The following is a 26,512-nucleotide window of genomic DNA, read 5'->3' on the forward strand; positions in this document are numbered from 1 at the left end:
AAATCACCTCTGATTCTTTTTTAAATTTTTATTTAGGAATATTGGAGAACAGTGTGTTTTTCCAGGACCCATAAGCTCCAAATCAAGTCCTTGTGGAGGGCGCAGCTCACTGGCCCATGTGGGAATTGAACCGGCAACATTATGAGCATTGCGCTCTAACAAACTGAACTAACCGGACACCCCAACACATCTGCCATAATTCTTGTCTTGTATCTATCTATTCTCACTTTATGTGCTGCCTTCCTTTACTGTTATTCATACGCTTGACTCACTAATGCGCCTCAACTGTAATCTTTTTCAGCGGGCAGGAAAAGTTTCTTACCCATCCTGCGTGGCCACCACAAAGAGCAAGGAGCAGATATACTTGGCCAATTTGTTCAATCGGATTGGGTTAAGTCTGATTATTGTTTGCTACTTTCTCTGCCCCAAAACATTCTGTGACCTAATTAAGTCTGTCTTTGATCCAGCTTTCCTGTTCTGTTTGCCACAAAGACTTAAGTCCTTGAATAAGCCTTGGGCAGCCCTCCAGCATCTGGGCTGGTAATACTGAATTACGAAAAGGGGTTTTGTTTCAGGTCAAGCCTGGGTTGTGAAAAGCATCAGCCCATAAATGACCTGGCATTTCAGAGCTTCAAGGAACTCTCCCCCTTCCTTTCAAAGTTCTGGCATGAAAACTATGCACTTAAAAGAGTTCTCAAGAAATGCAAACCCATCTCCAAGAGGTGCTTGCACTTGGCCAGACGCACCACTCTTAGCTAAGGACTTCAAGAGCATTAGATTCCTTTCCACCTTCAATTTATTGTGGATTTAAATTTCATGGTCTGGAGGAAAGAAGGGTGGAAAGGGCCCAAACTTTCACTTACGGACTGTGACCTTGGCCAGATTAATCTCTGCGTCTATTTTGACATCCAAAACCAATGATAATGCCTGTATCTACAGATTGGTTAGGAGGATTAAATGAGAAGTGAAAATATCTAGCTGCGGTTCGTGGTCAAACTGCTTTCTGTGTCTTTAAGGCTTTTTTGGTGGGGCGGAGGAGTGCAGGGGGAGGAAGTAGGGAGTCAACCTTTGCCGCCAATAGAAAAGCCACTAGGTTTTCTCTTATCCTTCCTGGTGAATAAGACATTATGAAAGATATCTCAGAAGAGAAAAAGAAAAAGTCCGTTTATGAAATATACCAAGATACTTTCATTATCACAATTTATGACACAAAAAGTAAATATAATTTTAACATCGACAGGAGCAGCCTTTTGTTTTACCCTCACTATCGGCATCCTGGACAAACATTAACAAAATCTACAGCGCAGGGCTAATTCACGGATTATAAAAGATGACTGTGAAACCTGAGTAACGATTTAGGTTCCTCTCCAGAGGCCTCCTTCCCTAGTACCAGCCTAGGGCTGCGCTGCACACAGAAGCACACCTTCTTCCTGCCTCATCTTCCCCTTTTCTCCCGCCCCACGCAGTTCTAGCCAGTCGCGTGTCTCCGGACTGGCAACGTCCTCCGCGCCGATCCGAAAGCTCTGAGCGCTGGATCCGAGGGGCGCGGGGCCAGCGGGAGTCAAGGCCGCTTTCCCCCCGGGACTTGGCCACCCTCGGATCCCAGGATTCCGCAGCCAGGATCGCACAACGCTCCTCTCCCGAGCTGAGCGCCTCTCCCATCCCCACACTAAGTCCCTGGCCGGGTCAGCGCGAGGACGAGGCCGAGGTAGGGTCACTGGCCGGGAATAACCCGGCGCGGGCGCGAGCTCGGGACGGGGAAGCGGCGAGCACGCGCCTGGCGAGACCCCGCCCCATCGCCAGATGCGGCGCCGAGTGTGCGCGGTGATTGGCGGGTGCGGCCGCGGGATGAATGGGGTGACCGCGGCGGGGGAGCGGGGCGGAGACGCCGAGGGCGCGGGATCCCGGAGTGCGGCCGAGAGGCGGCGCGGGCGGGGGCGGGGGCGGGGGCGGGGGCGGGGGCACCGCCCTGCGCCGCGAGCGGTTAACGGTCCCCACGCCCCGCGAGTGGAGGAAGGGACCCGGTAGGCGGGCTCTGATCCCGCGGCCTGGCGCGGGTGTGGGGTCCCGGAAGTGGTGGGGACTCTGGAGGGGCTGCGGTCGAGACTCGGGGTGGAGGTAGCGGGTGGGGGCGGGGGGGTCGGTTAAAAAAGCCGCGCCCGCCGCTGAGGAGCCCTCCTAGGTGCTCGGAGCACGAAGTGCAAAGAAGGCCCGGCTCGTCAGAGGAAGAGCTATGATTGGAATCCATGTCTGGACACCCAGCTTTTTTTCCATCCCTACACCAGTACCCTTTTTTGACTTCACATTTTACATTCCGTCATTCAACAAATATCTATTGCGTGCAGACTTTATGCCTGGCACATCCTGGTGAACAAGGCAGACTTGTTTGCGCAATCCTGAAGTTTCAATAATTAGGAAGGTAGGGATAAAAATAAAACAATTTCAGATTGTGAGAAGTGCTGTGAACTAAGTGTAAACTAATGGCCTACGAAGGGGAAATAAAGAGGAGAGACTTGATTTTAGCTAGGGTAATAGGAAAGACCAATCTGAAAAGGTGACTTTTAAGTTGAGACCTAGAAAGGGGGAAGTGAGTAGTTTTAAGTAGAAGGTCCTGCTGCTTCAATCCCCTTTTCTTATCCTCTCCCAACGTCTGAATTGCCTTAGCACTTTTTTTTTTTTTTTTTTTTTTGCACTTAAGGTACATCACTTTGTACCAAGTACTGTAGACTTACTGTCTCAACTCCTGGCACATACCAGGTCCCCAAAGAATAGTCAGAAAATATATACTTAGCATCCACTGACTTCCAGGTACCCTGCTAGGTACCTAGGATAATTTAAAAAGTGAGTAGAGCATTCCTAAATGTTTCCTGAGTATTAACTTTGTCTTTTTATGCTTGTCCTAAATACCCACTGTGTTATTTTTCACCCCCAGTCTTTGGAAATATTTCTTGATTATATAACCACAAGCCAATTTTCCAGGTTTTCACACTTTCGGAGCTTAGTTACTTCTTAATTGGTTTATCCAATGAACTAATTGGGTCTGCCTGCTAGTGAATGAAAGTACAGCACATTATTTTTCCCATACATTTGTATTTGTGTTTTTTGTCTGTGTTTTAATATTAATAGTAACCTGCAATGCCTTAATTCAAAGTAATAAATGAAATGAAAATTTGAGGCACTTGACTAGCACCTTGAGTTGAGACAATGTTTGCTGATGGTTGGGAATGAGGGTCCCTTCCCAGTAAGCCCTTTTTCAATGAAGCAGCAGCTCAATGTGTTTACAGAGTGGCCTGTCTTAATCTGTACTGCTTTCTTTTGAAATTTGGCAGCCTACCCCTATATGTGTAAATGTTTTTCTGTAATATGAGAAAACATTGGGAAAGACAAATTCTTGTGACTGGAATATTGATACAGTTATCAAAATACTAGGTGTACCTTGATTGTTCTGACAAAGTAAATAAACTTTATTGCAATTCTTCTGTCTCTTGATTCCATTTTAAAAAGTAAAACTATTGATGCCATCTGTATTAGTTAGCTATTGCTTCAAAACACAAATTATCCTAAAAGTTAGTGGTTTGAAACAATATTTTTTATCTCAAACTTTCTGTACGTGAGTGATTGGGGCATTTCTTCCTTGGCTGGGTTCTCTGTTTCAGGGTTTATCACAGATTGCAATCAAGATATCAGCCAGGCCTTTAGTCATCTCAAGGCTTTACTGGGGAAGGATCCACTTCCAAGTTCATCATGCGCTCATTGGCAGGATTCAGGTCCTCGTGGGCTGTCATACCAAGGACCTCAGTTACTAGGGGTCTACTGGCCAGAGGCCACGCTTAGTTTGTTATGTATCACCAACATGGCACCTTGTTTCATCCAAGTATGCAAGCCAAGAAGCTAGCCAGAGAATGCCAGTAAGATAGAAATCACTTCTTTTTAAACCTAATCTTAGAAGTGTCATTCCATCCCTTTTGCCATGTTCTTTCTGTCATTTAGGAGCAAGTCTCTAGGTCCAGCCCATGGGCATGAATATCAGGTGCCACAGATCATTGAGAGCACTTTCAGAAGCTGCCTACCCTATCCTCAAACCATATGAAACTGTGGAAATGAATTCGGGCCTCCAAAAGTCTTTCTTGCATTATCTGAAACAACCTACTATGTCTTATTTGCTGTCTTTATCATGAGAAAGTAAATAGTCTTTTGAAAGCCTAGTTCAAAACAAGTAAGTCTTGGGGATGTAATGTACAGCATAGAAATACAGCCAATAATAATTGTGATAGCGTGGTACAGTGTCAGATAGTTGCTGTACTTATCATGGTGATCACTTCTTTAGCATAGAGAATATAATCAATAATGTGGTAAAAACTCTGTATAGTGCCAGGGGGGTACTGTTGAATAACTATGATGTACACCTGTAACTAATATAATATTGTATGTTAGCTGTATTTTAATAAACTTTTTTGAAAAGCAAAAATATAAAGGAAAAAATAAAAGAAAGTCTAGTTCAATAAATGTTTATTGAGTGCCTACTATATATCTGGCAGAACAGGATGCTAGAGGAGCAAAAATGAATTACAATTCTCTGGCCTTGAGTTGGGGAAGAGAAGAATAAGCAAATAATTACAATATTAATAGTATAAGAGATAAAGGCCTACACAGAGTGCTCTAGTTATGTGGAGATTAGGAAAGAAATTCTGTCCTAGCAAGTGGCAGGGAAAACTTATCTTGACTTTAATGGGAAACAGAAAAACAATACCCATAAATAATCATTTTTAAATTATTGTAGTTGGTATTTTCTTTCTCTTAGACTTAATTTGTGGCCAAGTGGTGCCTAGTAAAAGCATATCTTACTGATTGGCATTTCAATTTTCCATTCATGTCTTCATTCATTTAGCGATTGAATAAACATTTTTTGAGCTCTTAACTAGGTGCCAGGCAGTGTTCTAGTGCTGGGTATACAGCAGAGAACAGAACAAAGTCTGTGTCCTCAATGTGTTTATGGAGGGAAGAGGGATAAACAAATATTAAAAATAAACCTAGAGTATGTCAGAAGTGATAAGTTCTAAGGAGTAAAATAAAGCTTTCGGATGAAATTATTCTGGACATTGGGGAAGAGTAAATGCAAAGGCCCTGAGGCACGTCCAAGTCCAGTGCATGGTATATCCAAGGAATAAGAAGGAGGCCACTGTGGGTGGAAGACAGTAGCTTTTGCAGGTCAGAGAAATGGTAAGGTGCTAAGTCACGAAGGACCTTACAGACTATTGTAAGGGTTTTGATTTTTATTCTTACTGAGATGAGATGTTATTAAGCAAACATGGGATATGATCTGGCTTTGGTTTTAAGAGGATCACTTAGGCTGCTGGTTTGGGAATAGACTGTAGGAGACAAAACCAGAAGTAAAGGACCAGTTAGCAGACTATTAAAAAATTCTTGGTAACACCTGACAAGTGACTTAAACTGGTGGTTGTAGTAAAGATTGTGAAAGGTAAACAGATTCTAGATATATTTTGAAGATTGAGCAGGCAGGATTTTGCTGATGCGTGGATGTAGGATGTGAGAGAAAGAGAGGAGCTAAACATAACTCTAAGGAGTTTGGCTTGAGAAAATGGATGGAGTTGTCATTTATAGAGCTGGAAAGATCATGAAAAGAGCAGGTCTGAGGAAAAATCAAGAGTTCATTTTTTATTATTCTCATTTTGAGATGACTTTTGGACATCCAAGAGGAGAAGCCATTAATAGGCAGTTAAGTATGTAAGTTTGGAATTGGGCTGGAGAAATGCATTTGGGAGTCAGCAGAGTATAGATGGAATCCAAAGCCATAAAAAGGGGTGATAATATCACCTAGGAAGTAAATGTAGATAGAGAGGACAGAGATTCCTTTCATAGGCCAGTCGCTCCAGTGTAGAGTACTAAAGAGAGTTAAAGGAAGTGGAGAAGAAAAAACTAGAGATCCAGAAATCGTTCAAACTATTCATTCTTTCAGCAGCTATTTATGAGCACCTGCTATTTGACACAGGTTCTCCTGGCCATTGGGGAAAACAACATGGCAGACCAGGCATGGGCTGTGCCTGCAACTGGTTCACATCCGCCAAGATGAACACTCAAGGACAGTAACAAGATAAACCTCAGTCCCGTTGTTGAATAGCAATGAAGAGGAATAGCCGCAAAGCAACCGTGAGAGTATGGAACTGACTCCAAGGTCTAAGGAGGAAAGGAAACTCCCTTTACTTTTCTATCCGCCTCAGCAAAGACAAAACAGGCCAATGGAAACCTCTGGCAACAAGATAACAGAAAATGCAACCTAGAAAAGAGGGAAAAAAGCAAGATCATAGGGAAGAAAAAGAAAAAAGACAGAAACCAATGAAGACTGCATAGTGGCATCCTTAGAATAAACTAGCTTGTACTTGGCCTATATTTTAGTCAACTTTGAAATGTCTACTGGTAAACACAGGCTTATCCCTTATCTCAAAAGGCAGGTTTCATCATGTCATGTGAATATCTCCTAAGCACATACAGTATTTCATCCTTAAGTGAAACAACAGTCTCACTAATGAGAATTGCATTCTAAGGAAACTTTCCATTGTATTTCTTAATCCAACTACAGATGCAATAACAATAAATTTTCCAGAGAGTTAAATACTTTCTTTCTCAAGAGCAACATTGAAGCAACCTTCTAATATACTTGGAAGTGTGTGGTTGGAGGAGGTCTGAGACCACTGATGAAAATTAACAGCAAAAGGAAAAATGCTACTAGAATTTAAAAATAAATAAAGACAGCAGGAGAAGGGAGAGAAGTAGGAATAAAATAGTTTACTTAATGAAGATGATTCAGCAATCACTTCTAGGGGAACTACCATATGGATGCTATAAAAAAAAAAAACAGGTGAAAGTTACAGTTTTGTTACTGCACCTGCCCTGGGTTCACTTTTGATAGGTTGGTTATAAGGATTGGGATGGCTCCAGCGGTATCCAGAACCTAATTGGTCAAGAACTTGATTCTGACGTAACTAAAACACTTTCTTTGAACTCTGGCATTGAATCCCAAGCATTCTTTTATTTTGAATACCCACAGTTAAGTTGCGGAGTCATTTCAGTTCTGCGTTTCTTGCAGCTTTATCCATGAATGTGGTGCTACAATATGGAGTAATTCATCCAGTGGTCATGGTAATTAGTTTACACTTAGGGTATAAGATGAATTGTGTGTGTGTGTGGGGGGGAATTCCCTCTAAATCATATATGTACTGGGAACCCTAAGTCTCTCCATGGGGGAAGAATGAGAACATGACCTTACTAACATAGATTTTGGAGGAGTCAATATTCCTGGGACATGATTATCTGACAGAGGGTTGGAGTTCTGGAGCAAAAAATAGAAGCCAGGGTGGTGATAGTGATGGTGAGAGAAGTAAGAGTTCACTCATTCAAAACATATTTATTAAACTCTCATTATATCCTAGGGACTGTACTAAGATCTGTGGGTAAATAATGAACAAAATCCAATGTTTCCCCCTCCAATGGAGTTTACGATCTAAAGCAGTGGTCTTTAAAGTGAGGGTACAAGCACCCCATGGATTGAGCAAGCTGGTACAGTCAGGTGACAACTACAGTGCAGAGTACAAAATGCTATTTAATAAAAATTAGATACACTGATTAAGAGCTACCTGTCAAGGGGCATGTGAAAAGGCATGCTTTGGGGTATAGGAATAAAATATTAGACCTTTATATGTATCTTTAAAAACATATTTAAAATTTAATGTATGAATTGACAGTTATGTAAGTCCATAATTTGAAATATAGATATTTTGGTAAGATGGTCTTAAAATATTCTGATAGATGAGAACAATAAAAACAATTGAATGTGATGTAAAATTTGAAATTTTTGGAATATCAAGTTAAATTTGAACTTTTAAAACCTGGAAAGGCAGGGCTTGGACAGAATGACAAAGAGTTGAACCAGCTCTGGCTTTGGGCTGCTGGCAGAAGAGTAGAGATACCTTTGCCAAACTCCTCCATGCTTCTAGCATGTTTTTCACAGGTCCCTTGACAGAAAGTTCTTAGTTGATGGGTATCTTGGCTTCTAACATTTATGTACATAGTACTAGTTGTTTCCTAGTTTAAAGGCAGAAGGGGTCCTTGAAGTTTTTTTATTCCTAACATCTAGCATAGTATCTGACAAACTGAAGTCTTTCAGTGTTTGTGAAGTTGAATGGCAATTGGCTGCTAAAAATCTCAATTATTTCTGTGTTTAAATTACCAAATTTGTATATAGTTTGTACATCTGCATTCCTACTGCAACGGCTCAGTGCCTGGAACACAGCTGGCGCATGATAAACATTACATTTTAAATTTGAAAGAATAAATTTGTCTGCATTAAATGGTTGACTATGTTGGGTGGAAGGATACGGAGTACTGGAAATAGAGCAAGAGGGCACAAGGAGAAAGGCTTAATTTCTGGGGCTTGATATGGGGAAAGCGTAGGATACTAGAATGACGAAGGCCTTAAAATTATCCAAATATCAATGAAAAACAGCAAGGATCTTCTTTTTTGTGCCCCATTTGAGCGCAAAGCATCTTAAGTGCTTAAATGTGTCTAGCTGAAAAGACGTCACTCACTCCACCACCTTTCCTCCTTTTACAAGCCTTTGGAATCATTCCTAGAGTAGACATGGAGTTGGTAGTGACCTCTAGGGAAAATCAGAATCCCCAAGAAAAATCGCGGTAGATCACAGGGGAGTTAAGCTGTAAGATCAGTTTTGTTCCACTGCAGACTTTCGTTCCGGGGGTCTCCGTAGGCATTTAACCCTATCAGCTAAAACCCAGAACTAGATCCCTTCCAGCACCACACAGGCGGCGGCTACGAGAGGGGCTTCTGCGGTGCAGACGCGGCCACACGGCCGAGCCACGCCTGACCCCGGGAGAACCAGAGTTCAGGGCATCGGGAACTTCACTGCCGCTATTGCGCAGGCTCTGCGCTCTACGCAGGCTTATTAGGAAGAAAGGGGATAACATTGTCCAGAGGCACGCGAACCCGAGGGGTCCAAGCCAGGTCTCGGCTCCCCAGGGCATCGGATTCTGGAATTTACAATCACGAAAGTTCTATTGTCTCGCGATTGGCTGCGGGGCCGCATGACATCATAGCGCTTGATTCCGCCTCGGGGCCGCGATTGGCTGGCCGCGCCATTGTGACGTCACGGTCAGCCCACGTTCTGATTGTAGATACCCGGCGCCTTCCTCTTCCCATCGCGGCGGTTCCTGAGTCCTGGTGCCTCCCTCCCACATCCTCCTCGGCTGCGCTGGCCACAGGCGCTCCTGTCCCCGCCTCGCCGCTCCTCGACGCTGCTGCTGTGCCGCGGCTGGAGAGGTAAGCCGTCCGCTCCTGGAAACTTCGCCTGCGGCTGCCGCTCGGCCATGACACCCGTGTGAGCGCGCAGCCGGGACGAGCGGGCTGCCGTTAGGTCCCGGACCCGGGGCCGAGGACGAGCTGCCCGCGCGGCCCGCGCGCTCCGCCCGCATGGCGGAGGAGCCCGGCCGGCCCCGGGGGCCCCAGCCCGGCGTCCTAGGCACGGCCGGCCGGCCGGCGCGGGGACGGCTGCGCGGGCGCGAGGTTGGCTCGCTCCGCCGCCGAGGCTGAGGCTGGGCGCCTCGGGAGTTTCCAGCCGCGATGCTGGCTCACCTGTTCGGCGTGTGGAAGCCGCCGGCGGGCAGGTTCGCACGCTGACAGGCGCCGCGGGAGCGCACACTGTGCTCACACCAGAGGCGGGATGGATGGGTTTGTGCTCTCAGGTCCGCCCACTGGGTCAGGATGAACTTGCTTGGGGGAAGTCCGGGGAGGCGCCCTCTGGGGAGGGGGGGGGAGAGAGCTTTCTTTGGGGAGAACAAAACCTGGGTGAGTTTGGAGAGCCTCGGGGGTCGCGAGTCGCGTCGGCACCCCGAGCCTGGGCGCGCCCCCCTTCGTCCCGCGCTGAGCTGGCGGTGCAGGGACCCTCCGGCCTTGTTTCTGCCCTCCGGAGGGAAGACCGCTAGCCCCGGACCGCTCCGGTTTTTATTAAAACCAGATAACTACAGCCCGCCGCGGTACTCCAGGAGGGATGAGGCCGGTGCGAAAGCAACGGGGCGGGGACTCGAGAGCGACCCCGAGGTCCTTTCAGGGGTCAGGGCGCGGGAGCGGCGGGCGGGGAGAGAGAGGCGATGCACCGGGTCGGCTCTGGGCCGGGGGAAGACCTCGGGTCGCGGGCGCTGCGAGTCGTAAGGAAAAGTGCCCTTCTACAGTTTCCACGCCTGTAAGACGCACTCCGCGCCCCGACTCCTCGAGTCCACCCTCGAATCACGCCTGGAGCAAGAGTTGTTCTTCCAAACTGTCCTGCAAACAAACGTTCCTTGGTGTAGCTCTTTAAGGGAGATGGTTTCCCCTCCTGACGATTCTGGTTAAGCTTATCTCCAGCTTCATTGCAAATTTAAAGAATGCTTTCGGCCAACCCCTATGGGTGAATCCAGTGTATGACATATTAATTAGCTGGGCTGAGAAACCGAGGGGTGCCGGCCGGGGAATTGTGCGGAGCAGGCAGCCTTAATTCTTTAATAGTGGGACCCGTGGCAGGAAGTACTTTATAGGGTTGTACGGAAGAGCTAATGTTGCTTGTTAGGCTTTGTAAATTGTTCCCCTAACCACTTGGTAGATAACCTGTTGGTTTGCAGTTGTTTTGCTTGCACATCTCAGCCAACAGCTTTTGGTGCAGAATCTACAGATACGGACACAACCGGTTTTGCATTCGATGGCTGTGAACGAACTCTCACTTTTCATCTGCAGTTAAGGGACAAAGTGGATCACTTTTTTAGCCCCCTTAGACGCTGCCTGGGATTCGCCAGGAAAGCTCCGCACTTTAAAGAGAAATGTCACTCATGTCCCTTTTAGATTTCTACCCCAGATTATAACTTTTCATTGCCAGGAACTTTTTTGTAGTGTTTCTCCTTTTGCATTTTTCTTTCTCTTCCATTTCTAACTGAAGACAGAAGGGAAAATGTTATTGATGGTTACAGATGGCTAATTTTACAGAATATAGAATAGAACTTGGCTGAAAAATGAAAGTAGAAAGCATATTAAAACTTGTTAGATTTTTCAAGAAAAGTTCATCATGCTTCAGACATTGCCCTCGTTCCCTTGACTCAGTTTCCTTGTTTGTCTAAGTGGGGATTTCATGTTGCAGAATTGTTATATGGATTTCAAGAGATGATACAAATGAAAGAGCACAGCATGGGTCTGCAAATGTTTCCTTCTTAACTTATGTTTTTCTTGTTGGGGAAGGGGAAGTGAGGTTTAGGGGATGTGGCTGAGAATGAAACGTGAGAATCCCAAATAACTGGGAAAATATTCAAAACTAGGTTTTCACAAGCACTAATTCCAGTATCCCTATGAATTCATTTTTGAAAATGAGCTCAGTTATCTCATTTTCTGGGATCAACAGAGTTTTTTGTGTTTTGGTTAGAGACTTTGATTTTTGGATATTTGACATTTGCGAAGATGTTTCAAGGATCTTTTTTTCCACTAGTTTGACTGCTGTCAGCATAATTAATGGTCATCCTGCTATTGCTGTAGGTGAGTATATCGATCCTTGGGTGTCCTATTTCCCACTTGAATTATACAAATCAAGGTAAATGTGGTTACCTTCCTTTAAGGGTAACTTGGATGCCTAAATAAATAGTTGACAGTGTGAGTGATAATTTTACTTCTGTCTCACTTGGTCACATCCTTCTGCTCTCCTGTGACATTCGGTAATTATTTTGAATTCTTCCTTTGTTGCCTCCCAACGCTTCTGTTCCTGATGGAGTAATCTTTCCATTAGTTACCCATAACTGAGCCTTTGCATGCAGTTTCAGTTATTCTTGATGTGAGTACCTTCCTATAAATAGTTGCTTTCCATACATAATTCTCATGCCATCCTGTGAGAAGTGTTAGCCCGACTACATCTTTTTTAGAGAATGATAACTAAGCCTATAATTGAGAAGTGATTTTTTTTTTCCAAATTCTCTTGTATCACACCTTTTCCTCTGTCTATCTTAGCATTCCTAGTAGGATTTGGTCAGTGGACTATGTGCCATTTATGTAACTGTGTCACTCTGTAACTTAAAAATCTCACCTCATGTTTAAAGGTCCACTTTGAAGCCATCCAAGATTAACAATGTGTCACCTTTCAAGCCTTCCTAAAACATATTCCCTTCCTTTTAGCCCATATTTGATTCATTCTTGTTGTTAATTCATTGACCTGTCAGTTATTGAGTGTGGTGTGTGTGTTTGTGTGTTTGAGATGGGGGGAGAGGTTCTACGGAAAGTTGAATGACACAGGTCCTAACTCCAGAGGGCTTCCTGAAGTAGTTTACAGCTTAATCCTTTTACACCCATACTTAACCTTCACCTTGGGCTATAAAAGGGGGTCAGAAGAAGATTTCTTGTGGTCTCGTCTAGCTGTGTGTTAGAAAGGTCCATGGCAGAGCTGTCCATGTGAAACACAGCAGTGCCTTGTGCTGTTGAATTGGTTAGGATGCTTTTGGTGCAAGAGACAGAAAACCCAACTCAGATGACCACCTGACCCGAAAAGTCCTCATGGCAGAGCTTTTGCTTGTTTCCCTGAAGGCCTGTCAGATGTTGGTTATGTCCACAGGCTGATTTTGCAAGGTGGCCGCCAGCAGCAATTTGGACCCTCCTCTCACCGTATTCTCATAGGGTAACTTCTCTTCCTTCCACCTGCAAAGAAGGTCCTTGGCCTTGAGGTGATTGATTTAGGCTTTGTTTACTTGAAGTAGTAACTGGAACAATGGCAATCTGATAACCTGTGGCCCATTCCAGAACTGAGGAAGTGGACTTAAATTTCGCCTCACCTGTACCTGACTGCTTGTACATCTTCAGGGAGGGCCTGTGTGGACATGGGGGCCCTGAGCACAGTGTGGGCCTACAGGGATTCAGTACTAAAGAGATGATTGGATTAAACTAAACAGAATCGAACTGACATTTGAATGTAGGCTTCTATTCCATGGAGGAATCACATGCAGAGATAAGAGGGTGAGCATTCTATAAGAGAGGGAGTTTGGAGAGCAAACAAGTGTAGAATTATTGGGCAAAAACCAAGTAGCCCAGTTGGCTGAAAGCTGATAGAGAGGGCAGAAGTGGAAGAAAAGGTTAGAAAGGCAACTTGATGATACTAATAATGGCCAACTTTTATTGAGTTCTTAGGTGTCAAACCCTGCAATGAGCACTTTACCTGGATTTATCTCAGTTACTGTTAATTGGTACTATGAGCACTCCCACTTTACAGGGGAGGAAATGGAGGCTCAGAGAAGTTGAGACACTTGCCCACAGTCACAAAGCATAACAGCCCAGGTCATTGGGCCGCCTAGTCTGCTCTCTCTCCTGAGGGGTTTGGTAACAGGGTACCACTGAAGCTTTTGAAGCAGCAGGAGTGCATTATGAATGCTGTGCTCCAGGAACATGAGTCTTGTCAGAGTGTGTAGGATGGATTGGCGTGGACAGAGGCTGGGCAGGTGGCGATGAGCTGGGAGGCTGTTGGAAGAGGCTGGGGCTGTGATAAAACTCCACCTGGAGCCACAGCCATGCGCACAGACTGGAGAGCCCTCACTGTGCCAGCTTGCTGTGAGGATAAGATCAATGTGACTTGGAGACCAGTTGGATTTGAGGGCCAACAAAAGGAAGGACACTCTTAAGACCGGGTGGTAGAAGAAACATGGTATCATCACGACAGAAGAAGGATGCTTTGTAATCACCTGAAAATATCCTAACAATCCAGATACATATCCACACAAACCGTTTCTTCCCCTCGAGTTGCAGTTCCTTCTCTTTGCAGCCAGTCTCTCTCAGCTACTTCTTGTTACTGTTGCCCTCCTGCAAGTACATTCCCACCACATTTCATCCATTTTCAGACAGTTTTTCACATTTTGACATATCTAGGTAGAGATGCATCTTAAAATCAGTGGCATCTTAAAATCGCGACAAGCACTTTTTTCCCATTGTCATAGTACTGAAGTCAGGATGCTTCCCACCTTTTACTAAAGTGTCACTGGTGAGAAAAGGAAGATCCCAGTGTTGCTCAAACTCATGCAGTCAGTTGCTGGTAGAGCCTGGAGATAGAACCAAAGCTTCTGGGTTCCTTCCTTCCGCTGGGTTATCTCATCTCACATCAAAGATATTACATAAATATTGCCTCAGCAGAAGGTGGTGGCGATGCAGGAGGGGAGACAGAAGGGCAGCCCACAGAAGGGGGGCCGTCGATGGCCTTGGCCGGGGCTCTGAGCCTCGACTTGTCCCTCTGTAGCAAGGTGCGGGGGTGAGTGGAATCTCGGGTTTTGTGATGAGTGGAACCCTGTGCAGAAAGAGTTGGGGACCCTCACAGTCCTGGGCGAGGGTGGGTGTGAGGGCAGATAAGGCTCTCTGCCCCCCAAGTCCAGGACCGCCTTTGATGTGGAAGTTTCTGACAGGTGTGGGGAAGGCAGTGAATTAGCCCCCTGCCCGTAGTGACAGGAATGACCAATGCTATTTTCTTCCTACCCAGCCTCTTAGCTAGAACCTCAACCATACCGAATTTTGATGATTTCCGTGATGAGATTTGGGGCTTTTGGGCTGGTGAGACTTGGGTGAGATTTGGACTCGAGTTGATGGTGTAATGAGTTGAGACTTTTGGGGACCTTGGGATGGGGTGAATGTTTTACATGTGGGACAAATGTGAATCTGGGGACCAGAGGCAGACTGTGGTAGGTTGAATAATGCCCCTCACCCCAGCTGTCCTCATCCTAATTGATAAGACGGGTTGATGGTAGCACTAAATCTATTTTGAGATTTTAACCTCTAGAATGATTTGCTTTAGCGAGTATAATTTAGCTTGGGACTTTGAAATCTTTCTTTTCTTTCTTTTACTCCTTCCTGCCAAACCTTAATGACTGTTTACCATACAGTTACTATGAGTACCGTGTTTCCCCGATAATAAAACCTAGCTGGACCATCAGCTCTAATGCGTCTTTTGGAGCAAAAATTCATATAAGACCCAGTCTTGTTTTACTGTAAGACCGGGTCTTATATAATATAAATATATGTAATATAATACCAGGTCTTATTTTACTGTAATACTGAGTTTTATATAATATAAGACTGGGTCTTATATTAATTTTTGCTCCAAAAGATGCATTAGAGCTGATGGTCCAGCTAGGTTTTATTTTCGGGGAAACACGGTACCAGTTTCAGTGGTTCTGTTTACTTCAGCCTTCCATGCCTGGCCATGACTTGGAGAGGTTTTTGCATATGTATGGGATCCACTCCTGGTTCCAACTTAAATTTATATAATATGCAAAGGTTGTGGTAACCAGTTTAACTGCACCTTCCCTCACCCCAACAGGCAAAGCCGAACCTAATAGAAGATTCCATTACAGGCCAAAGCAATTTACATCCTGGTTAGAAAATATAAAACTTAAGATGAAACAAAGACTCGGGGTTGTAGTCTCTGCCCAGCCGACCCTCCTCTTACTTTAATAAATCTTCCTTCTGTATTTCTACCTGCCTCATGATTTCTTTCACAACCTGCGAGCGAGCAGCCACAACACAAATCCCCAGAACCTGTGACTATGTCACCTCACATGGCAACCAGGTCTTTATAGACTGAGTAAGTTAAGGTTTTGGAAAAGAAAAATAAATAAAGATTGACTCATGATAGAGGATTATAGTAAAGGACGTGCGTGTTTCTTTGTTTATTACAACTGAAGTAATTTGAGAAGATTGCAAGGCATAGTTAGGTAGGGCGAGGCATAGAACCTAGATGCATAGAACCTAGGTGCCACAGTTTCTTGTCCTAACTTCCTATCAACCATAAGAAAATCAAGTCTGGGCTTGATTTTCTTTTTCTTTAAAAATTAAAGCCTGAACTAAAGTGATTTTCAGGTCCCTGTCCGAACTGAATTTTTTATTTTCACTTTTGCCAAGAGCAAATGCTTTGGTTTAGTCTGACCAGGGGTAGAGAATGAAAGTTGAAGTCATTTAGGTCTGTGGACGGAAAAGGGGCCACATGCTAAACCTGACAAGCTGAAGAGACTGAAAATAACCACATAAGATGGCGTGAACATAAAAAAAAGTTCATAACTAAGTGGGCCATGGCAGGAATTCACAGCTTTAGCCAAAAGCTTCCTTCATAAAGTAAATCCGGGTCGGGGGTGGGGTGGGGGCTGTCTGTTGTCTTTTTGCACCTAAGATGACATCCTTGGAATGTCAGTAATTCCTTTTTCTGGACCAGAGCAGGAAAGAACAGAATCCCTCATCATTATTCTTGTCCCTTGATTAACACCTCTATGAGAACTATTAACTATCCTGTACCCACCTATGTGAAAGAAGTACCTGTCTCTCCAGTTTATTTTTATCCAATCCCAGAGATTTCCCCATTTTGCTTTCTCCCTCCCCCTTAATCTATCACCAGTGGACTTCATGTAACCCTCCTCCCTTGATTCTATGTATAAAATAGGCTGCAAGCTGCCATTTTGTGGAGCATTTTCTCAATCTGTTGCGATTTTGCTTCCTGGCAATTGTCAGTTTGGCTCAAATAAATTCTTATAAGCCATCTCTTAGGCTGGATGTTTTTCGTCGACATTACTTGGCATAGTCGGCAGGATTCCAAAGTAGCCCACCCAGGACCACCCGGCGGACCCGGATTTGGTGCTAGGTACCAACAGGGGCCCATTGTGCCCCACCGGCTCCCTGCTTTGCATTGGGGTGAACTTGGGTGCGTTTTTCCTGGAATTCTGGACCTCCCTGTTTTAAGGTAGGAGGCCCTGACTTTTATTTGAGCTGTTTTTTTGGTGTGTTTTTTAAATCCTCGAGGTGGCATTAAAGGTTAAGGGTTGAGATAACCCAGGTTAAGGACAAGAGTTAAGATAACTCAAGGACAGGAGAAAAAAATGGGTGGCTAGTTTTAATTTTGGCTTTTCAATTGGAATTGCTTACTGTGAGTAAACAAAATTTTGTTGGATAAATGAGAAACTTTGAAAATAAGGGGCATTTACTCTCTTTTGGGTATTCTTAGGTGACTAAGAATCTTTGTGGAGGTGTTTGAGGGTACTCCTCAAAACGTGCAGTGGCCCCATCAGGAATTCCAACACAACTGTCATTAAATATTTGACTTGTCTGGGGACACACACATAAAGGCTGGTTACCTAGTGCTCCAAGCCCTCACGGTTGTACTAGGCAGCCGCAGCCGGGGAGAGAAACCAAGGCACATAAGAGGATTAAAGTGACTTGGGAGGTAACAGCCCCTCAGAGCTCAACCCATAAGCAGCACACTTCAACCCACTACACAAGATCACTAGATATTTGTTCAGACTCTGCAGGTCTCAGAAAACTAAAAATTAACATGGGCAATCGAGCCTCCAAGGCCGACAAGCTCTCAGACTCCAGCCTCATTCATTCTCCTGCTGATGTACAGCTCCTAGGGAGTGTTTACTTGCAAGTACTTAACAAATGTGGAAAGATGTATCTAGAAGTGATATCAACTTAAGATGGCCCAAATGGAGTTCTTTTGACATCTGAATTTTTTGTGTGCACAATTAGAAAAAGCTGGCTTAAAAATCCAACTAAATGGAATGGGAGGCTTACCTCAATTGGCAAATAGAAAGCAGCCTCTGAAATGGTGTAGAGAGACATTCTTCTCTCCAGGAAGTTAGTAATAAAATTTTAGAGACTGTCTGTGAACTAAAGGTTTCTGAAGCTGCTCAATGCCAATACCCCACTTTGCCCCCTTCAGCTGTCCCACTGTGTGCTTTACTTGTCTGGACTTGCTCTCCTTTTCCTCTGTCTCCTGCAGCTCTGCTGCAGCTCTCTTTGGAGAGGACCTAACTGGTCTTGGACGGAGGGGAATCCACGGTTGTATGCAGGCAGAACTAAGACATCTAAAGATTCCCCCAACCCTCTCTAGGACACTGATGAGTTCGCAAAGGAATTTGAATTAACTGTTCAAATGGTTATATGGTTAGAACATATAATCATGGCTTTTCTGATTTATTCCATCCAATTAATGCACCTATTGGTTTCTGAGAGCAAAGCAACAGAATTATTAAAGGTTTGCTGGGGAAACTCCTGCAGAGGAATCTGCTTTTACTGTAAAAAGACAAGTCACCTTAAGGATTGTAGAAAACTAAAATAGGATTTAGAAAAAGGAAGGGAATAGAAGCAAGCATAGGGCTGCTCCAAGGACTATGAGGGCATCTCCCCGTCTTCCGGCCACTGGGGCTACTTGATCTGTTAGCACCACCCGGCTAAGCTGCCCTCTCCCTTGGAGTAAAGCTTCTGTACAAATGGTAGGGACATCTGATAGGTTCTGTTTAAATCAGAACCTATTCCTCTCCTGCTAGGAAATGTTAAGGGGCAACAGATTTTTACTACTTAAATCTGCCCCAATTCACCTGATAGAGTGAGACTTTCTTACCAATGATGCCCACATATCCTCCCAGAAGGATGAAATGTATTTAGGACTAAGTGGATCAGATTAGGAAAATAGTGATTTCAAAAGAAACTACTACTGTGTGAGAGGAAACTAGTCTTGATACTAACGGGATGTTTGTTACAGGATGTTCCTATATAATTTTAGGCTTTTTCCAGTACAGATGATTGGCAATATTAAGTCAGTCACTCCTATTAAAATAATTATTGATAATACTTTGCCTCTACATAATATATAGGAATATCCTTTGAGGCCTGACACACCAGCTGGAATTAGCTCATGGTACAAGCTTACTTTTAAAAGGGTGGCTTATAATTCCATGTATGAGCGCCTGTAGTTCTCCTATCCGTTCAGTAAAGAAACCCAATGGGAAAGGATGGAGATTTGCACAGGATCTCAGAGCTATAGATGTCCTGTGGTTCCAACTCCACGTACCCTATTATCAGCGATTCCTGTGTGTATTGCCAATATTTTTCAGTGATAGATTTATGTAGTGACTTTTTCAGCATTCCTGTAAAAAAAAAAAAAAAAAAAAAAAAAGACAAATACCTCTTTGCTTTTCCACGTGGGAAGATCAGAGTTTACTTGGACAGTAATGCCCCAGGGGTATACAAAGAGTCCCACCTATTTCTCTCAGATATTAAAAACTGATTTGAATAATGTTGAATTTCCCAGAAATTCTACTTTAAGCCAGTATGTGGATAATTTATTCTATGCTATATGCAATAACTTTCATGGTAAACATAAATTAAAGTTTTTTATTTAGTTGGATAAGATCAGCCTAACAAGCTGAATTAATTGATCTAACAGGAGCTTGTTAATGAGCCAAAGATCAAATAGCCAATATTTATACTGATAGTTGCTATACCTTTGGTGTAGCTCACAATTTGTTGGGAAGCAGTGAGGCTTCTTAACTTCCTCAGGGCCACCCGTAAGGATGGAAAACAGGTTGCAGAATTTAAGTTAGATGTCATATAGCAACTGAAACAATTGGCAATTATCAAAATTCCAGGACATTCTACGGATGCCCTCATAGAAGGAAAAGAAAATAATTTAGTTGGTACTGCAGCTAGTCTGGCAGCAATAAACAGCCAAGTTATCCAGACTTGAGATTGTTTCTTCTCCCTGTTAAATCAATAAAAGACTGTTACAGTTCCAATGGGCAGCTGCAAAAGAAAAGAAAATATGGCAACAAAAGAAGGAACTTTGACCCAAACAGATATAGCTTAGCATGTACATGAGCTAACACGTTGGGGTCTTAGAAAGATGGTTTCATGGAGTATTATTAGAAATCTCCTACTGTAGCTCATAAGGTGTATAGCAGATGTTCTGTCTGTACAAAATATAACCTTGGAAAATCGCTCCATGGGTTCCAAGGACATTTCCCATTTCCTTTAGGTCCATTTGAGGTATGGTAATTGGATTATATCCAAATGCCACTATCTCAAGGATACAAATATGTGTTAGTCAAGATTTGTGTGTTGCCTCACTGGGTTGAGACATCCCCTTGCAAGAGAGCAACAGCCTTAATGGTAGGGAAGTTACTGAAAATACGAATAAGTAATCCTCAATTAGGGAACCTCCATTGAGTTACATAGGAACTGAGGGACTTATTTCACTGAGCCAATGATAAAGTCTATTTGTCATATTTGGCTTATTTACAGCATTTTCATTGTGCTTATCCCCCCAGTCCTCTGGATTGGTAGAGTGTACAAATGGTGAATTAAAACTCAATGAGGTACATTTTCAGAAGCTTTTAATCTCCCTTGGCCCAAAGCTCTCCCTATGTCAAAGCTCAGCCTGAGACATACTCCTTTTGGTAAACCCGGCTTTCTCCTCATTAGTCATTGTTCACCCTATGTGAAGGGACATAACCTTACTAAAAGGAGACATTCTACATTATTATCAAGGACTTGTCAATTATCTTAAAGAAATTGATAAGTTAGCTGATTCACGTCAGTGTGCTCCTGGGAGACAAAGACTTCAAAGACCACGACTCACAAGCAGGAGATTTTCTCCTCTGGATGAGACATCAGTTAAAGACTCTCCAACCAACCTTGTCGGAAGGGCCTGTCAGTGGGTACCAAAGAGGCCTCAGGGCTGAGAAGCCACCGACATCAGGGTGAGACAGCTGTCCCAGGACATCTAGAAGGCCTGTCTATCTGCATAATTGATATTGAACTTAAAATAACCATTTGTTTCATTGTCTTTACCTGTCTGCTAATAATAATATTAGTAATAATGATCATTGTTCTTCAGGCTTTTCTCAAACCCTGTACTTACATAGCCCAACTGTTAATAATTGCTAAGGGTGTACAAGATAACCTCTTTATTATCAATAATATTATTTTATGGTTTTGAAATTTAGAAGGAATATTACTACAGAAGGAATGAAAGGGATGTGGGTGTATTTTTGAGAGGTTAAGAGGAAGTCGTTTGTCCTAGTGAGTTGATTACTTCTGAATGAGGAAAAGGAGACAAACTGAGAAGGACGAGTGAAGAAGTAGGAAGGTTAGTGGAAAAGAAATACTGAGAAAGGAATGTTAGAACCCAGTTATGCTTGCCCCCAACTCAACATAGACTGCTTACTATATTAATTCAGGTAGAAGCTGACGTGGATGTATATTTCATAAAATGGCCCTCCACATGGCTGCGGAGGCACAGAAAATTTATTTATGAAACTCATACTGTCCTCCTGGCCTCTAGAAGTTTTTAGGGAGTAATTGTAATTTATACCATTGTGTTCTTACAGCCTTGGCCCCTATTAAATCTTAAGGTTACAGTTCCCAGTTATACCAATGGCAGAAATCAGGTTAATAAATGACACTTGAGTGCTTCCAATATAAACTAGATAGGCCATATTAAATAAAAAAGGTGAAAGGGTGAATTCTGGTTATGTCCCCAATCTATATGGAATTCTGAATTCACCCAATCCTGGCCTGTCGTATCCACCCCAACAAACAAGAATATATGGTACATGGGATGGGGACGTTTTTAATTGGGAAGGATTAGAAAATTCTTCTGTCATACTAACTGATTTCTATTATAATGACACCAAGTTTCCCGTAAATGCTATAAGAATATGGTGTAATACTAAAATCATAGGCAAATTAACTTTGCCTGAGGTTAATACAACCCATGATAATATTGATACTGGAAATCCAATGTGTTGGGATATTGAACTTAATCCTCCCCATGAAGTCCTTTCTATGGAAACTAATTGGCCAAAAAAAAGTAGAACTTCTAGATCCTGAAATATAAGAGTCTTCACTCATCTCGCCAAACTTATCATAAGGTACAAATAGCAGTGAACGAGGGAGGAAAACATATTAGCTTAATAAAAAATTATGATAATGCATGTAACTGGTTCTTTGGTTGGTTAGGATGTTTGCTCCCCTCAGACTCATACTTGTCTAATATTAGACATTTTTCTGCTCCTAATCAGTGTTACTGGTTTAATACTATTGCTCTTGGTCCTAGTTTGTACATGTTACACTAGATGCAAAAAACAACATAAGGCAGAGAAAAAAAACTCAGATCATGATAGCTCAAAGGTTAGAAATGATCCAGAATATATTTAGTTTAGACATACAGGATCTGACTGCCTCCCATTTGCTCACCTTGTCTTTTAAATAAATAAACAATTTGGCCTTGACTGCCATCTGACGGACGGTCTTGCCCCACCCCCATGGTCAGACATTCGGCAAGACAGACGCTGACACTAAGACTCCCTAGGGATGGGCCTTCCTAGCACTGTGGGACCACACTATGCAACCAAAAGGTTGGTCATCCGTGCATCCTTCAGATTGATTTATGACCAAAAGGGGAAACTGGAAGGAAAAGGGGCCACATATTAAACCTGACAAGCTCAGGACTGAAAATAACCACATATGATGGCGTGCGCATAAAAAAAAATAAATTCATAACTAAGTGGGTCATGGCAGGAAGTCACATCTTTAGCCAAAAGCTTCCTTCATAAAGTTAATCTGTGCCTTTAAGTGAGCCTGTCTATTGTCTTTTTGCACCTAAGATGACGTCCTTGGAATGTCAGTAATCCCTTTTTCTGGACCAGAGCAGGAAAGAACAGAATTCCTCATCATTATTCTTGTCTCTTGATTAACATCTTTATGTGAATTATTAACTATCCTGTACCCACCTATGTGAAAGAAGTACCTGTCTCTCCAGTTAACTTTTATCCAATCCCAGAGATTTCCCCACTTTCCTTTCTCCCTCCCCCTTAATCTATCACCAGTGGACTTCATGTAACCCTCCTTCCTTGATTCTATGTATAAAATAGGCTGCAAACTGCCATTTGGCAGAGCATTTTCTCAATCCGTTGAGATGTTGCTTCCCGGCAACTGTTGTCAGGGTGGCCCAAATAAACTCTGATAAGCTTTCTCTTAGGCTGGATGTTTTTTGTCAACAGGTCTGAGAAAGGTAGATGTCAGAATCAGTGATGGAAATTATAGTTTTCTCTTTACGAGGTTAAACATAACTGCTGGAGGTGTTTTGACCTAGCACAGTGAATTGTTTAGGAAGGTAACCTGACCTAATTTTTAATTTCTGTAGTAGAAACCTCCACCCACCCACCCACACCCCCAACCCTGATTTCAACCCAGAAATGTTATCATTACCAAACTGTTTGGTTCCCACTGGGCTCCCACTGATGTATTTCTTCCATGGGAGCGTTTTTATTTCACTTGTAGGCATTTGCTTTTAGAATTGTGTCCTCCCTGGATTTGAAGTACTCATGCTTGCTGAGTGTTCAGAAAAACGAAATTCCCACCCTTCTCTCCTGCCAGTTCTGTGTGAAGTACAGTTAGTTGTGTGTAATGTGTTAGTATCCCTTATATGTTAAGTTAGACTTTTGTCTTCTTGCTGACTGGGATTTAGGATCCCAATTTGTTTTAAGATTTTTAGTGCTGGTACTGTCGTGCTTCCTCTAGTTAAGAGAATAACCATTTTCTTGAAACATACCTGCAATTTCTAACTATAATCCTTATACTAGATTAGCCACCCTCCTGTTAGCACATGCTAGTTTATAGGTTCCATCTCTGTTAAGTTCTAACTTTGCCCTTTTCTTTCCCATTGTCAACAATTTCACCCTGTTAGAACGAATCTTTTATAAGCCAAGCCCATACTGAGCAGATCTAATTAACGCCATGCTAGAGAATTGGCCACTTAGATCTTTATTTTATCTGAGTTATTCTGAACCCCAGAGTACCTGTTCCCCTTTTCCTGGCACAGCAAATGCTACTACAAAATAATTGTCACGAATTTCTCTTTCCCCAAAGGATAGTTCTCATAATATCAAATTCAGTAATTACCATGTTTCCCTGAAAATAAGACCTAGCCAGACCATCAGTTCTAATGCATCTTTTGGAGCAAAAATTAATATAAGACCCAGTCTTATTTTGCTATAATATAAGATTGGGTCTTATATAATATAGTATAATATAATCTAATACCTGGTATACTATACTATACTATACTATACTATACTATACTATACTATACTATACTATACTATACTACTGAGTCTTGTATAATATAAGACTGAGTCTTATATATTAATTTTTGCTCCAAAAGACCCATTAGAGGTGATTGTCTGACTAGGTCTTATTTTCGGGGAAACGGTATTCATTTGCTTCCCTGGGAGTTTGGCAGTGTGGTATATGTCCCTAGGGGTAGTGTTCAGGGTACCTCTGCTTCAGCCTTTGGCAGAAGAAATAAATTGCTTGAATATTTACAGAAGCTGTTGATAACCTCCATCTGCCCCATCTGTGAGCTGATATGCACCTGTGAAAATTTGAGTTTGCTTCTTACAGAACTTCTGAATATTTGTCTCTAATGTGGCTCTGAGGTGCATTTATAAGAGCATCCACTATGCTTTTTTTTTCAGTAAGCGACGCTGTAGGAAGTGTATTGAAGAAGACAACATTTCAGGCTGGCAGCACACATCTGGATAGGGTTCCAACTCGGCCACTTACGGCTGTGTCGGCTCTGGCCGTACATCATTCCACTTCGTGGCGACTTCTCTGTAGAACTTGGAGGTGATAATACGTGTGCCTACCTTAGAAGGTGTTCAAATCATCAGTATTACACACGAAAGTTAGATAGGGGATTAACTTAATTTGATGATCATGGTAAAAGATCCCTCTATTTCATAGGATATTCACTGAAACATTGTTTATAATAGCAAAAGATCGAAAGAGTCAACAGAGTAAATGTTCTTCAGAAAAGGAAATTATGTTGCAGTTGGGCAATGGAATACTTCGCAATTTATAAAAAGAATTAGCTGGTACTGAATATAGCTGCTCAAACAGCATATCCCAGGCACTTTTCCAAAGTGCTCTGTGTATATTAATTCATTTTGGCCTCAACAGAAACCCCAAGATAGGTACCCCAATTTTGCACATGAGGAAACTAAGGCACAGAAAGTTCAGTGACTTGTTCAAGGCTCTCCAGTTAGTAGGTGGCAGATGCAGTCTTCAAACCCAGGCAGACTGGCTAGAGTCTGTCTGCACTGAGCTGCCTGGTCTGCTGTGCACCTGTTAGCCGTAAATCTATGCATTTACAGTTCTTGATACAGAACTAGAAAAAACAGAGTTGAGTTTCTTATTCATCGTTACACTGTGGGCGGTTGACAGTGTATCCAATGTAGAAATTTTGCAGTAACGAATGTAGACCAAGTTAATAGAGGAATAACATTTAAGATGAGTCCTTGAAAGAAGGTGACCTTTTGTTTCTTGTCTGACTCCTTTTTTAGATATTCTGCACTTAAGCCTCCTCTTTTTGGTGTAACCAGAAGTGCATACACAGGAGAGCTCTATAATTACTGGTATAAGAAATCAGTGTTCAAACTGTGCCCAGGTGCCAGTTGGCTGGACTAGTGTGACAGGCCAAGGGCGGCGTCCAGCATCGGTTTCCTTCCCTGGCCCCAGCTTCACCTGGGTTTTATTTACAAGGTATAGAACACCTGAGAGGTGCGGGCTGGGACAGCACCCAGATCCTCTCGGGAGCCTCTGTCTCCAGACTGTCTGATTTCCCTTGTGTGGAGGTGGAAGTCATGTGTATTTTGAAAACATCTACTAGGTCATTCTGACACAGGCCCGGCTAAGGGCCGCTTGTTCAGGCTGCAGATACTCCCTTTCCACCAGCTTCAGTTCTCTTGGAGTTATTAGACTCTTAGAACTCCGTTTTCTTTCTGGGTGTGGTCACTGGGTCTGACAACATAAGGGCTATGAGCACCGTAATTCCTAAAATCAGAAAATCACCAAATGCACAGGACAGCGTATATATTAACACGGAATTTGACCAGGTGATAAAACAACTATTTGCTTTAGACACACACTACACAAGAGAGGAATAAATGATTACTAGATAGTTTGCTTTTAAAAATAACCACATTGTATGGGGCGGCTGGTTAGCTCAGTTGGTTAGAGCGGGTGCTCTTAACAAGGTTGCTGTTCCATCCTGCATAGGCCAGTGAGAGCAGCGCCCTCCACAACTAGATTAAAACAACTACTTGACTTGGAGCTGATGGGTCCTGGAAAAACACAAATAAATAAAAATACCACATTGTAGCAGATTTTTTTTTTTTTTTAACACTGCCTCTCCTCATTTACCCCCACACCCAAACAACATTTATAAAATGTGGATGTTTAGATTCAGGTTTTAAAAAATAATGTGTTTTCATGTCACATGCCTTATTTACATTACACAGGTTTGAATTTAAATCTTTTTTGTCCTGGGGGGGAGGGGGGAGGTACTTAACTTTGTTAATTATGTTTCTCCACCCTCTTTCAATTTCAACTGAGGCGCTAACACTGTCTTTGTATATTTTGTACAAAATGAGCTTGGAGAACGTGATAATTTATTTTAAATATTCAAGTAATCACATCAGTTAAGAGACTGTAATCAGGTAAGAATTACAAGTAGCTGCACATAGCAGAAAATGTTGCGTAAAGGCCTCTAAAAAGCTTGTCTCCCAGCTATTTGCAATTACCATCTGATTTAATGGTAGGAATACGATGGAAGTA

The 26,512-nt window shown here is 42.9% G+C and overlaps 1 protein-coding gene across 2 annotated transcripts in view; it reads left to right on the forward strand.

Moving 5' to 3' along the window:
- The first annotated feature begins 1,661 nt into the window (after window positions 1-1,661).
- ELOVL5 (ELOVL fatty acid elongase 5) overlaps window positions 1,662-26,512 on the forward strand; it is an 86,577-nt gene continuing 61,726 nt past the window's right edge. The window contains exon 1 of one of the 2 annotated variants that reach the window (XM_074333089.2): window positions 1,662-1,708. The gene's annotated coding sequence lies outside the window, so the exon portion shown is untranslated. Of the gene's footprint in view, window positions 1,709-9,077; window positions 9,353-26,512 lie in introns of those variants that run through there. The other variant, XM_019734682.3, reaches the window with a different exon arrangement.

Source organism: Rhinolophus sinicus, chromosome 2 (assembly GCF_057876585.1).
Source record: "Rhinolophus sinicus isolate RSI-liver-muscle chromosome 2, RSI-T2T, whole genome shotgun sequence".
NCBI classification, from domain to species: Eukaryota; Metazoa; Chordata; class Mammalia; order Chiroptera; family Rhinolophidae; genus Rhinolophus; species Rhinolophus sinicus.